The sequence below is a fragment of the Lissotriton helveticus genome, chromosome 1_1, assembly GCF_964261635.1.
Source record: "Lissotriton helveticus chromosome 1_1, aLisHel1.1, whole genome shotgun sequence".
Taxonomy (NCBI): Eukaryota; Metazoa; Chordata; class Amphibia; order Caudata; family Salamandridae; genus Lissotriton; species Lissotriton helveticus.
The window spans coordinates 1,033,357,544-1,033,370,716 of record NC_136057.1 but is presented as its reverse complement, the minus strand read 5'-3'; the positions used below and the strand labels follow the sequence as shown (position 1 = coordinate 1,033,370,716).

The 13,173-nt window shown below is 47.5% G+C and overlaps 1 protein-coding gene across 1 annotated transcript in view; it reads left to right on the top strand.

The window, feature by feature from the left end:
* The first annotated feature begins 3,322 nt into the window (after positions 1-3,322).
* LOC144771940 (protocadherin-15-like) overlaps positions 3,323-13,173 on the top strand; it is a 295,105-nt gene continuing 285,254 nt past the window's right edge. The window contains exon 1 of the mRNA XM_078656173.1: positions 3,323-3,675. The gene's annotated coding sequence lies outside the window, so the exon portion shown is untranslated. The remainder of the gene's footprint in view (positions 3,676-13,173) is intronic.

The window sequence follows — 13,173 nt, the reverse complement described above, 5'->3', positions numbered from 1 at the left end:
GTATCGTTCCATGGATATCATTGGGCCTGGTGCAAGGAACATAGCACCAATTATCAGTGCTAAATGGCTCCAAGGCTCTGGGACCGGTGCCACTGCACCTGCTGCACCAATAGAAGATACGCCTCTGGGCTCCACGTTTCAGCTCTCCGTCAGAGTCCACTGAAGAGGTGACAAAAGGAAATAGCCGTTTGTGCTCTCTGCCTCCTGATATGTGAATCAGTAGGTGCAACTCAGCTCTTCATCATACTGAGGTCGGCAAAAAAAAGCATCCCTGAGCAAGCCAGCTCGCATTATTTTTTAAGATTCATTTTGCATATAAGGACTTAGAAGCAGTCTGGCTTGCGCAGGCACTAAAGGGGGTCAAAATTAATAAAATGAAAGAACGGGCCATTACAACGTCAGTCTTGGCACGAGCAGCGCCCACGGGAGCACAGTCCACGCACGACTTTTGTTTCTGTCGTGAGAAACGAAATCTGACCTCCTTGTGAGGCTTGCGGCAGAGGAAGCTGCTTTAGCTTCATATTTATATAATCTTTATTAAAGCGGTTCTGCTTTCAAAGAGGCGGCGGCACCTTTAGTGTCTGGTAACATCACCCCCATGTGTTTACCGTGCCCTGAGCCGGGTGCCAGGAGAGGACATCTCCACTGTAAACAAACATCCCCTTGCAGTGTTCGAGGGCATTGTGCGTGAAAGTGTCACACGAACTATCCGCGCTTTGATCCGCAGCCACTGTAGCTCAGCGGGCTGCTGCACCTGCTGCTGCGTTCTGCGTGCGATCTACCTGGCGCTGCGTCCAGCGCAGCCTTTCATCTTCCAGTGGTTGATGAAAGTACGGCTAGTGGGCTGCGAAAGGGTAATGCTGCTACTGGCAGTGCTTCCACGCTGCAGCCGCTAATTAAAACACGATCAATTAGCCAAGGTCCTTCCCATCAACACCCAGCGCTAAAGCAACGAAGCCTCGTCTCTTCTGCAAACAGGACCCGACAGAGGACAGAAGACACAAGCGCCGTTTGCAAACCAACAACATTGTGATTGTGTAAATGTGTGCTGACAGTTGAGCTGCTCCACAGCACAGTGCGTGACACATTAACACGCCTTCTGCATTTGAGAATGAGTGCGTGTACCTTCAATAATGCGCCAGCCACCCCCTTTCAACTACTTCGGAGCGCTTTACGCAAGTTGACACAGCCGAGTTAATTATTCAGCGTAGATGTCTGGAGCACTGAGCTCTCCGAAGTCTGCAAGGTCAAGTACAAAGAAAGCGAGAATAGTTTGCACAGGATCACACGGTTTGTTCAAGTGGGCGAATTAAAATATGAGGCAATATGGGCTTGCACCGAAGGCCACCACTTTTCAGCTAAAATACAACGGTCTCTGAAATCACAGACTGGCATCCCAGCCGATGTCTGACCACACCAGACAGTACGTGCGTAAAAAGAACAATTTTGAAGAAAATCCTGTCAATATAGCGCCTAGACAGACGCATCGCTGAGGTACAGACCACACACATATGCAAGAGGGCACTTACAAGCTTCCTGGGGTACATTTTGGGGTGAGGGGAAGCAGTGTGCCCTGCCTCACAGATCCTCATGTAAGTATGTATAGACAGATCAGCAGGTGGCAGGAACGGCGGAAGAGCACACAGCGGGACAGCGGGATGCGCCGGGAGAGGATGCGTGGCGGAGGGAAGGAAGGGTCTTTTTAAAGAGACGGTCTCCTCAGTGGCCTCCAGACTGTCAGTCAGTGCGCAAATACGCACCCAGGAGGGACGCCAGAGCTCACAATTACACCTTAGATCACCTACAAGCCTGCACAACAAACATTGATTTATTCCCAGTAAAAAAGGACGACAAAATGAACTTTTCCAGCTGGTTTCACAACACGACCAATAAAATGTTCATTAAAGGCAGACTTACCCAAAAGGACTAAGAACAGAAAGTAGCCAGGCTCCCTCATGGCGCCCACTCGGTACAATCCGCGCGTGTTCCGTGAAAGGGGCGAGTGTGCAATAAGTGAGCACGAGTGCCTGGTGGGGAGTCCACCTTTGGGTGTGCACAGCCGTAGTGAGTAGAGTAGTGAGTAGAGTAGTGAGTAGAGTAGTGAGTAGAGTAGTGAGTAGAGTAGTGATTGGAGTAGTGAGTAGTGTAGTGAGTAGTGAGTGCAGAGTAGTGAGTAGTGAGTGCAGAGTAGTGAGTAGTGAGTGCAGAGTAGTGAGTAGTGAGTAGAGTAGTGAGTAGAGTAGTGAGTAGAGTGGTGAGATCACTGGCAGTACACACCACATGAACACACTCCACAACACATAGCAACAATACATTGGCATTTATAATGCCATTAGCTCAAACTCAAATAAATCCGAGCCCGATTGCATTTCTAATGCTTGTTACACTTGTTAACATTGTCCTGGCCTTTATTGCCCCTCATAAGTACCACATTAACACCCACATATAGCAATAAGCAACAGAAAGGTGACCAGTCTACCTTTAGAAAGGGCCTTCCACTGCGAGGTAACATGTGTTGCTGCATTTTTAAATCTGCAAATTATGCTGCAGATGATGAATTATGTGGCAAATGCGGGAAAACCCTAACTATGTGCTGAGAGTGCAGGGTGAGTGTGAAAGTGAAGGGTGAGAATGAGCACTGAGTTGTCTGAATGCAGGGTGAATTCCCAGACACTTGAAGTTAATCAGCATGTTATTGATGTGGTGTAGGGTTTCAGATATAAGTTAAACTATTGCTATTATGGAATTAATCAGGGAATCGAAGGTGAAATAAATAATGTGCTGATCCCGCAACAAATTTCCAGTCTTCTGATTAGGGTTGCCAGCTCATTATTTTGATGTTGCAGACATTACAAAAATAAACATTCACCTAAAGCCCTATTTTCAGCACTTATCTGTGAACTCTTTTAAAAGCAAATATAAAACACTTTTAAATGTGTTCTAGGCACCCGCATAGCTAAGGGGGTGCGGGGGGGGGGCGGTCCGCCCCGGGCGGCAGCCACGGCACTATTTTGGGGGCGGCGGCCTTTTAATTTAATTGGACACTCCTGACATAAATTACAAAGGATGCAGCCAGTGCCTGCGTGAACAGCGAGCACAGCGAGCACACCTGCCTGTTGAGCGCCCTGTAACTACCCCGTCTGTGCCCTGTCCCTGACTGTCCCAGGGCCGTCAATCTTGTAGCGCGCGAAAGCGCTACCAATGACGGCCCTGGGCATACTGTTTGGCCAGCCCTCGCGCGCTGAAATGCAGTACAGCAACAGTGAGGCGTCACGTGACGTGCTAGCCTCTCGTGAGCCTCCTCCACGCAGTGCTAAAACGGCGCCTCTAACTACGGGCCGCAGCAGGTGCGACCAAAACCTGTCCCCGATGCAGCTCCTCACTGTGCCCCCATTGCGCCGTTTAGCCTCTCCTTCCTGCTGCCCCGAATCGAATGCCTTAACAGTGAACAGTCTAAGGTGCGCCCGCCCGCTCCGACAGTCACAGGCCTGGGACGAAGGCCTACTTTAATGCACCCCTGGGGTAGCCGTCTGCTTTGGATCACGGCAGTCGCCCCTGCCCCTGGCCTGCTCGTTCGATGGTTGAGCACTGCCAGAGCTGAGTTCAGCTGCTACCAGGGCTACCTACGGCGCACAGACAGCGTTATCAGCTCTTTGATCTCCGCTTTCCATTCAGGTAAGCCAGAAATATGCCTCCTGCTTTATAATTTAATGTTTCATTTGCAAAGTGTTTAATTGTGTTAGTAAACAATGTATTTTTGTGACATTTGAGTAAACTTTAGCCTAGGGAGTGTTGCGTGACGATTTAAAAACGACATGCATTACTGGGCTTATGCAATCAATAGTAATGCAGCTGGTGTTGGCATGTTGTCACTTTTCACCAGTGGATGCATTTACATGAAAACTCACTTTTCCCTTCTCCACTGCCCAGTTGGGGTCGTTCACAACACTTACGCTGATCTGTTGAGTTTGTGGGCTGCAGGACGAATCTGAACTTCACACTTACCAGTGAAGTCCTCCAGTCATGTGCGTTTGTGACAGGCTGGAGGAGAGGCCCTGATTGCACCCCTAACATGACCAACGGGAGAGAGACACTACAACAGAAAGACTGTCTCTCACATGACAGCGCTAGCAGCAGCAAGCAGCACTGTTACAGCTTTAGAGAGCAGAGAGGAGTAGAGAGCTGGACTGTGTGTGGATCACTGCTCAGGTGCGAGGCCATCCCTGCTGTGTCCGTGTGCAGTGGCTCGGAGGGTGCACTTCGTCATGAGCTCTTTTAGTTCAATATTAAACTGGTTAAATCTTACTGGTAATTTTGCATTCATTTATCATTACGGGCCCTCGTGTGAAGTTAGTTCCCTTCCTGGCGCTGTGCAGAAGTTTTAAGATCTCTTTAGAGTGTTTTGTTGCTCAAATTGGTTTCATTTCTGATATTTACGTTTCCCTCATCTTCATTGCTTGATTTTACACACAAGAAAGTGTCACTCATAGTCACTGTATGCTGTCATAATTACACTGAAATTATGAAAATCTCACATAGCAATCTGAAACCTTGGCAGCTATGTACAGTTTAATAATTAGTGCTTGTGTCATCGCCACCGCGGAGTGGCACGCACAGTCTGATAATCTCTGATAAATTATTTCAGTCACACACAATCAATTTAGTTTAAATCTGCAGGCAGGGCTGCTCTGTCTAATCATCCTTCTGAGTAAGCCTGGTTTATCTGCAGATCTGATTTAAGCCCAGTAAATCAGCAGGACCGGCCGCAGGGCTGCTCTTTCTCCTCATCCTTATCATGGGCGACCTGACTAACTGGGTTTATCTTCGCAGACTACGGGTCATTGCGTGACAGTTTTACCAGCCAGGCTGGCTCTCGCTGCTCTCTCGTCACTGGGGCCCGCCCGGGAGGGGAGGTGTCGGGTGAGTTTCTTGTTGGTCAAATGTCAGTAATTTCTGATATTTAGAAGTTTCCCCAGTCTTTATTGCATGTCACTCTTAGTCATTGAATTGTCACTCATAATTACACTAAAATTATGAAAATGTCACACATAGCAATCTGAAATCTTGGCAGTTATGAGTCGAGTCTGGGGCAGTGGCAGTGCCTGAGCGATTTGCTGCAGACTGTAGCAGAACTAACCCCTTTGGTAGAGACCCTGCCACCACTGTGGTGTACTGGAGCCTGAGGAAGGTAAGAGCTAAACAGTTGTCACGAGGGGAGGAAAGGATCTTTGGTGAGTGGCAGGGCAGTGGGCACAAGTCCTATAAAAAGAAGTGGGGGGGACTAACCAAGTTAGGCAGTCAGCAAATTACATCATGACATGTGCCATCCATAGCTGCCAAGGTTTCAGATTGCTATTGTGACATTTTCATAATTTCAGTGTGGTTATGAGTGAAATTTGACATTTTCTTGCGAGCAAAATTCAAGCAATGAAGATGAAGAAACATAAATATCAGAAATTAGACCCATTTGAGCTACGAAAAACCCTTAGAAGATCTAAAACGGCTGCAAACGCCTGCTGCAGCGGACAATAATTAAAATGACAGTTATGGACCTCTAGTAAGCAGGTCACATGGCTCCGCTAAGAATTAACACCAAAAAGAGCAAGGACCTGCGGTTAGGCTGTAGAACTGCTGGAGCGAAGCTGTGCAATAAGAGCCACTGACAATACAAGACAACAGTTTAGTAGAGAACACAGATCTTTACTGGACCCATTAATGTAGAAGGGGTATTGCTGGGTGCACATGACGCATTCAGAGTTGTAGTGGCAGGAGCATCACCAGAGCCTGCCTTGATGTCCTGGCATAAATATCTCTAGTGTCTCACAACGAGTGACAAGTTACACACCAAGTGTAAATACACCAGACAACACTTAAAGCAAAGGTTGAAATTTTTTTTCTGCCCCATGGCATAGAAGCAGCTTGGTCTTCAGTCGGGTATTCAGTCCACCCTGCATTGCTCTTTAAAGCCTGCAGCACAGCAGGTGTTGAAAGACCCCTAAATCCAACACCTACCTTCAGATCCAGATTCACACAGGTAAGTGCAAAAGTAGTCTGTCTCGAGTGACGGTCACAACACACGCTGATGTCTGTGAACATTTGGCATTGTGGATGTTTGGAGAGAGCTCAAATAATAAACCAGGATAGAAGAATCACTAAACTCAATGCTGCCCTCTCTGTCCCACATGGGACCTGGGCCCAGACTATAACAAGATACCCAAACACTAATCTCATTTGCCTCAGGCCTATACCATAAATTCATTAGAGTCAGCTGACTCACGGACTCCGGCCACCACAGTGAGCATGTGTGTGATAGCATGATTGCTGGGCAAGCCACAGGAGAGCCTGTGAAACACACATAGCGGTCACAGTCAGGCAGGATGACAGATATGTTTGAAAGTATTTTTAAAAAAATCACACCAGTATAATTAAGCGAGTGGCCCCGGGGTGCTGTGCGCAGCCCTCTACAACTGCAAGTTCAGATTGTTAACACTTACTTGCACTAGTTAATAGATCAATGTAAAACTAGCATTCCAATGAGACATGTGAGAAGCATTCATGCCCGAAATTTGACAGTGAGGTGAGATTCAAAATTCGAGTCCGAGACTTAAGATCACACAATCACAGGGCTGCGGATGCCAGGGGCGGCAATCTGAGGGATAGCCCCGGGCGCCTCAAGCTCTAGCTACGCCCCTGGCTCTGCCTTCAATGCTATAATGCTTGGGTGCTAAAAGTAAGTGAAGTGAGCACATGGTGGGAGACCTCACCCCAGTCCCCGCAAGAAATCCTGATCATTCTTTCACACCTTTCATTACAAAATATTTACTTTCTCTTCAGTGACTACTTGTAAAAATCTTTGTACTTGAAAGGTTGTGCTGTGAAAGGAAGCGCGTGCCTCCTCTGTGAAACATTGTTTTGTTTCCACCTCACACTAGGGCGGAGCGGGCTGTGGCGCCGCGTGACTGCCCGCGTGCGGCGTCGCGCGCTCCTTCAGTAACGGCTCCAGGTGCTGCTTCCCCTTCCTGCTGCCACGGAGGACTGCTCGGTAATCCCCAAGGCGGCGTCTCATTGCATCTGTGACAACGACAATCCTCCTCCCCCACCTTCAGGATTACTACCACAGGCAGCCATAGGGCGTCCTGGCTGGAAACAAGGTCTGTCCGGGTGAGGTCTGTCCGGGTGAGACTGACAAGCCGACACCACTGTCTCGAGGGATCATCGGCAATCCGTCCGAGTGATATAAATCTCGCACACTTCCCGAGACAGATAGCATCCAGACCGGAAGCAAACACCTCCCTGAGCTGAGAGCCAGAGAACTACAACCAGCAGCTAAACACTTCCACAGTTCATTGACGCAAGCACGCACACACCTCTCTTGCAGTGACACACAGCACCTCCACCCCTCAAATCAGAGACATGGTAAGGATTTTAGGGGCCCTTGGTCAGGTATAGTTTGGGGAACCCTGTTCGCAGCAGCATTGGATTTACAATCCCATTTCAGCTTTATCGGGCCCTCTTTGGACAGGTCACTGACACTGCACAGACGCACTGGTCCAAATTTTAATCTTGTTTCCAGTAATATTAGGGATAGTGATGTGTGTTTTCAATATTGCAATATAGCAGCAGACCCCCTGCAATTTCTCACATGTGAGGTCCTGTTTTGACCTAAAATGGACTTTTATTTATAAGTGTTTCGTTGAAAAATATAAACACAGCAATTCTCAGAAAAATGTCAGTAATAAACTCCAATACATTACCTGTATTAAAAATAAAGGAAAATGGTATTTAAAATAATCTGTTTCAAAAATCATTCAAAGCCTTCAGCAAGTCTTTGTGGAGAATAGAGCCAGATCTACCAGGGCCCCTCCTGGAAAGCTGGGCCCTGGGCCAGAGTCCACTTTGCCCATGCCTTATAATGTCTCTGTCTAAAACCCAGAACACGCCCACAGTCTGCACACACCTGATTGACAATTAGTACCATGTCCAGCAGCACATACCTCTGTGGGGTGACCCCCAGCATCCTTCCACTAACCTCCCTAGGACCCAGGGTACACAAACATCTGCACATACTTGATGAGCGTGACAGCATCGTAACAAGCTGCCCAAGCATTTACAGGGGAAACCCGCAGCATACTGAGCATCTGCAAGCACTTCCCTTGGGTGAGGTACTGGGGCATCGCTATCAGCAGTGTAACTGGTGCAGTGGTACTGGGGCCTAAAGGTATGACTCAAGAGCTCTCTGCACGCAATTAAGCATTGTGTTTACTACCCAAGTTGGGTTTGGGGATGCCCATAGCACTTTTGGTACGCCAGTGTCAGGTACATAGAACCCAAGCAGCCGGACACTCTACGCCAGGACCGCCAGCACCATGAATAGACATAAATAACTTTTGGGGTAAAGTCTGTGCCTAAGAGATTGAGGACAATCCATGTGTCCATACAAAGGGGGACCAGGACGGTTTCTGGAGAGACCGTGGGTATCTCGAGCCAAAATGACCACTCTAGGGTTATGGCCTACAGGACAAAGTGACTGCACGAAACGCAGATCTCCAGTGGATTTATCTGCAGAAGCGGGGCATCCAGTTGCACAGCTGGCCTGCCTACAAGCTGGTAAATAAGGGTAAAGGCTTACGTTTTGTAGTGCTCTTTGGGCAGACTAAGCCTTCTGTACATTGAACTCTTGTAGTAAACCTCACAAGGCTTATACTCATTCATTTTATGTCTGGCTTTAACTAAGACCGTTTAATTTTCCTCGTTTGGGCTGTTGTTGTGTTGTTCACGTATACTCCAGCCCACTATAGCATAGAACATGGGGCAATTAGACAGCCCACTTCAGCCATTGGTTAATTTATTTCTGAGTGATTACATTCTACACTTTCACAAGCAGCACATCCACTCACAAAGTAGTTACTTTTTATGCTTGAGGCTACAATAATTTGTGTTTTAGGCATTTTTTTTATATTAGTGATGGACCAACAGCTTCCCCAACACTAAGGGCCATATTTATCAAGTAGTTGCGTCGCACTTGCACCATGCAATGGGGTTCATGTGTGATGCAACTACTAAGTGTGATTTATTGAGCCACACAAGGTCACCTTGCGTGACTGTGAATGGCATAATAAATCTGGAGTAGCGCAGCACAGATCACAGTTACTCTGCCCTAGGGAGGCGGTCTATGGGTGGTGCATGGTGTTCCCATGCAACACCATGGATTTTGGAGCATTCCCAGATTTACCATAAGTGGTAGACCAGGGAATGCGTCAAAACTGCTATGCATCACCTGGGGAGGCGCAACAAGGAGACATATCTTTATTTCTCCTCATTTGCATTCTGCAGCACAGAACCCTGCATGCGATTAGTTTGCATGCCTTAACAACACAGTCATTACCACGACCGCGTCTTTATCACTCATACCTTTACCACGCATGCCGTTACAACAAACTTTGTTGTTAAGGCATGATTAGTAAAGGGATATGCGTGGTAAAGATTAGACCCAGGCCCCTGCCCTGAGCCCTAAAACCTGAACCTCAGCCCTGAAAATGACCCCGAACCCAGCCCCCCGCCCTAAGCCCTAAAATCGACTTCCAGCCCTAAACACTACCCTTACCCAGCCCTAAAAACACCCCAGCCTCCTGCCCTGAGCCCTAAATCCTGGCCCCCAGCACTAAAAAACACAAAAAGCTACTCACAAAGCTGCAGGCAGAAAAGAAGGAAGCAGGAAGTCCGGGCAGGAAGTCTCCAACACCTCCTACCCCCTGCCCATTTACTGCAAGTCCAGAGCACTGACTGTCTTTACTATACATATGCCTTTACCGCCATGCATGGTAAAGGAATATGTGTGGTAAAGGCATATGCGTGGTAAAGGCAAGCGTGGTAACACTTGTGTTGTAACAGCACACGTGGTTCTGACTGCGTTGTTTATGCCGTTTCCCCTGCAGCACACATAGAAAGAACAAAATGCCTCAAGGGATTGTTTTTGTACAGGAAGGTATCCCTTTCTGCACAAAACTATCCTGTGTACAATGCAGGCACCCTTGCACCATGGTGCAAGAGTGCCTGCGTTGTCGCCAGGCAGCACATTGTGCGTCAGCGCTAGGAAAAGGCAGTAGTGCACTGTATTATGCTAATTATGGTGTGTTCCTGCCCTTTCCCTGTCACGCAGCTCCGCAAGGTGGTTTGCTGCGCTGCTTCACATAATGATAAAAAATACCCCTAGAGTTTTTGAAAAGCAATGGCGAAACAAAACAAGAAATGCAAAAGGCTATCAGGCAATGCCTTCCCTATTGTCTTTGTCAGTGCTCGTTTATAGCTTTATATATTTCAGATTCTCCGTTGAATTCCTCAGCTAATGAGATTTAAGAACAACAGTAAATTGCTATTGTGCGTGGAGCCCTATCATCTTGCTGACAGGACCTGGCAGAATGGGGAAGAGAGAGGCTGTCTACTGGAATGAACTCACACAGTAAACAACCAAAGTCATTGCACCAGAGTGTGGGATCGCACACATCAGCAGAAAAACCGATTCCACTGTTACTGAGTATAACGAAGAAGCTCTGTTAGCAATGGCTTCAGCATGTTTTAAACAGTATTCCAGCAGCCTGACCTCTGACACATCCCCGTGACCTCCGCACTTGAGTAAGAGTAGCTTTCATCATCAAAGAGATGCAAGACAAGTTTTCAAGAACTGCAGGAGCCTATCCTGCCTCAGAAAGAAAGAAGTATTTTAAGTTTTCAGGAGTAACTTATAAACACATTAACCCCTTGGCCGCGGCGGTAATTCCGCCGCGGCGCTGGGAGGGAGGGGGGTCTCGTGGCGCCGCCATGCTTGTGACCGCCCCACTCTGTCACGAGCCACGGGCGCGCTGTGCTTATGACAGAGTGGTTCCGTCACGGCTACGCCCACTCACTAATTCACCCGCACAGGCGGGGAATCAGTGCCGTGTGGGAGGAGCGGCCGCGGCGTGACGGAACCACTCCGTCATAAGCACAGCGCACCCGTGGCTCGTGACGAAGTGGTTCCGTCACAAGCATGGAAGGAGTTAACATGATGTTATATTTTGTTATCTAACATCATATTGCATTACATTGTAATAGCATTAGTATAGTGTTTCATACCTCTGACGAGGCGTCAAAGAGCATTACTAGATTGGAGAGTGCTTTATTGGCGGGTTTTGAGTTGCACCATGATCTCTGTGAGATGCGGTTTGGTTTTGTGCATGAGTGACCACAGCAGTTGACTGGGGGTGAGTGTTTGTATTGTCAACGCTCCGTCCATCATCCCCTGTGGTTTTTCATTGTTCGCCCTAAGTTGGCAGGGTATGCTCAGACGTGAGTCCCTTGCTCACTTTGCCACTGGATTCAAGCAAGCCCGGCTGAAGACTGCTGTAATGCCAGAAACCAGTCCTGGGAAGCTTGATTCCGGTCCAGGGAAGACATGGCTTGGCAGTTCGGGCTGGACTGTTCCCATGAGGCATAGGGTCAGACTGTTTGCATATGGCCATGTCTGAACTGGGGTGGCGGAGTGTGCTAAAGGACGGTGATGGATTAAACCCAGATCAGTTGACTGGGGGTGAGTGTTTGTATTGTCAACGCTCCGTCCATCATCCTCTTTGGTTTTTCTTTGTTCGCCCTAAGTTGGCAGGGTATGCTCAGACGTGAGTCCCTTGCTCATTTTGCCACTGGATTCAAGCAAGCCCGGCTGAAGACGGCTGTAATGCCAGAAACCGGTCCTGGGAAGCTTGATTCCGGTCCAGGGAAGACATGGCTTGGCAGTTTTGGGCTGGACTGTTCCCATGAGGCATAGGGTCAGACTGATTTGCATATGGCCATGTCTGAACTGGGGTGGCGGAGTGAGCTAAAGAACGGTGATGGATTAAACAGAGATCAGCTGACTGGGGGTGAGTGTTTGTACTGTCAACGCTCCGTCCATCATCCCCTTTGGTTTTTCTTTGTTCGCCCTAAGTTGGCAGGGTATGCTTAGACGTGAGTCCCTTGCTCACTTTGCCACTGGATTCAAGCAAGCCCGGCTGAAGATGGCTGTAATGCCAGAAACCGGTCCTGGGAAGCTTGATTCCGGTCCCGGGAAGACATGGCTTGGCAGTTCGGGCTGGACTGTTCCCATGAGGCATAGGGTCAGACTGATTTGCATATGGCCATGTCTGAACTGGGGTGGCGGAGTGAGCTAAAGAACGGTGATGGATTAAACCCAGATCAGTTGACTGGGGGTGAGTGTTTGTATTGTCAACGCTCCGTCCATCATCCCCTTTGGTTTTTCTTTGACCACAGCAGTGCTTCAACGTGTAATGATGGCATAAAAGTGAAATAGAGAGCACACTTACTTCACATTAATGATGGCTGAGAATTGTTCTACTGTGCTCTATAGAAGTAGCATCACAACCCATGGCCTCACATGTAGTAACATCAGATCTTAAGACCTCACATATGTTTAGCAAGTCTACCATGCATACATTTGAGCGCCTTACAATACTTACATTAGATTTTGCATTGGGGTAGTGCTAAAATGTTGATGCAACCCTGATACAAACTCTGGGCCTCAACTTACACATTTGTTTATTTTAAACCCCGCCACAAAGAAATTGACAACAAGGAGAAACGTGGCAGTAAATCTGTTCTGCTTAATTGGTTGCAATATCTGTATTGTAAAATATCTTATGGGGTAAGGCACCTGCTGCAGAGATCTTTCTGTGCCAGCTAAATCTCAGGAAATAATAATAATGGTAAGATAACTCTGGAGAATAACATATTTTCTGACGAGATCTATGTTTTGCGTAGTCCTAGTTTTGAACCAGAGTAGAATAGAGGGTTAATTTGTCTCCTACAAAGCACATTATGTAACACGCAGATGACAGATTTTTATTTTATTTAAATGAATAAGTAGGATACTGCTTTTAAGATACAGATCCTTTTTTAAATTGCAGTTCATAAATTGTAATCCTTCTAATACAGCACAGTGAGGTAGGAAGGAAATGTGGCTCCTACATTTTGTAACACTGTCTAGTGAAACACAACCTTATATTGATGTACACGCTATGATTTATTGTCAATGTATAATCCGTACATGTGATGTAAAGTGCTCTGACACCCTGCAGTGGGATGAGCAGTGATAAAGCGCTATTTAAGAAATTAAACAAAATAGTGGTATTTAAAATTATTTGT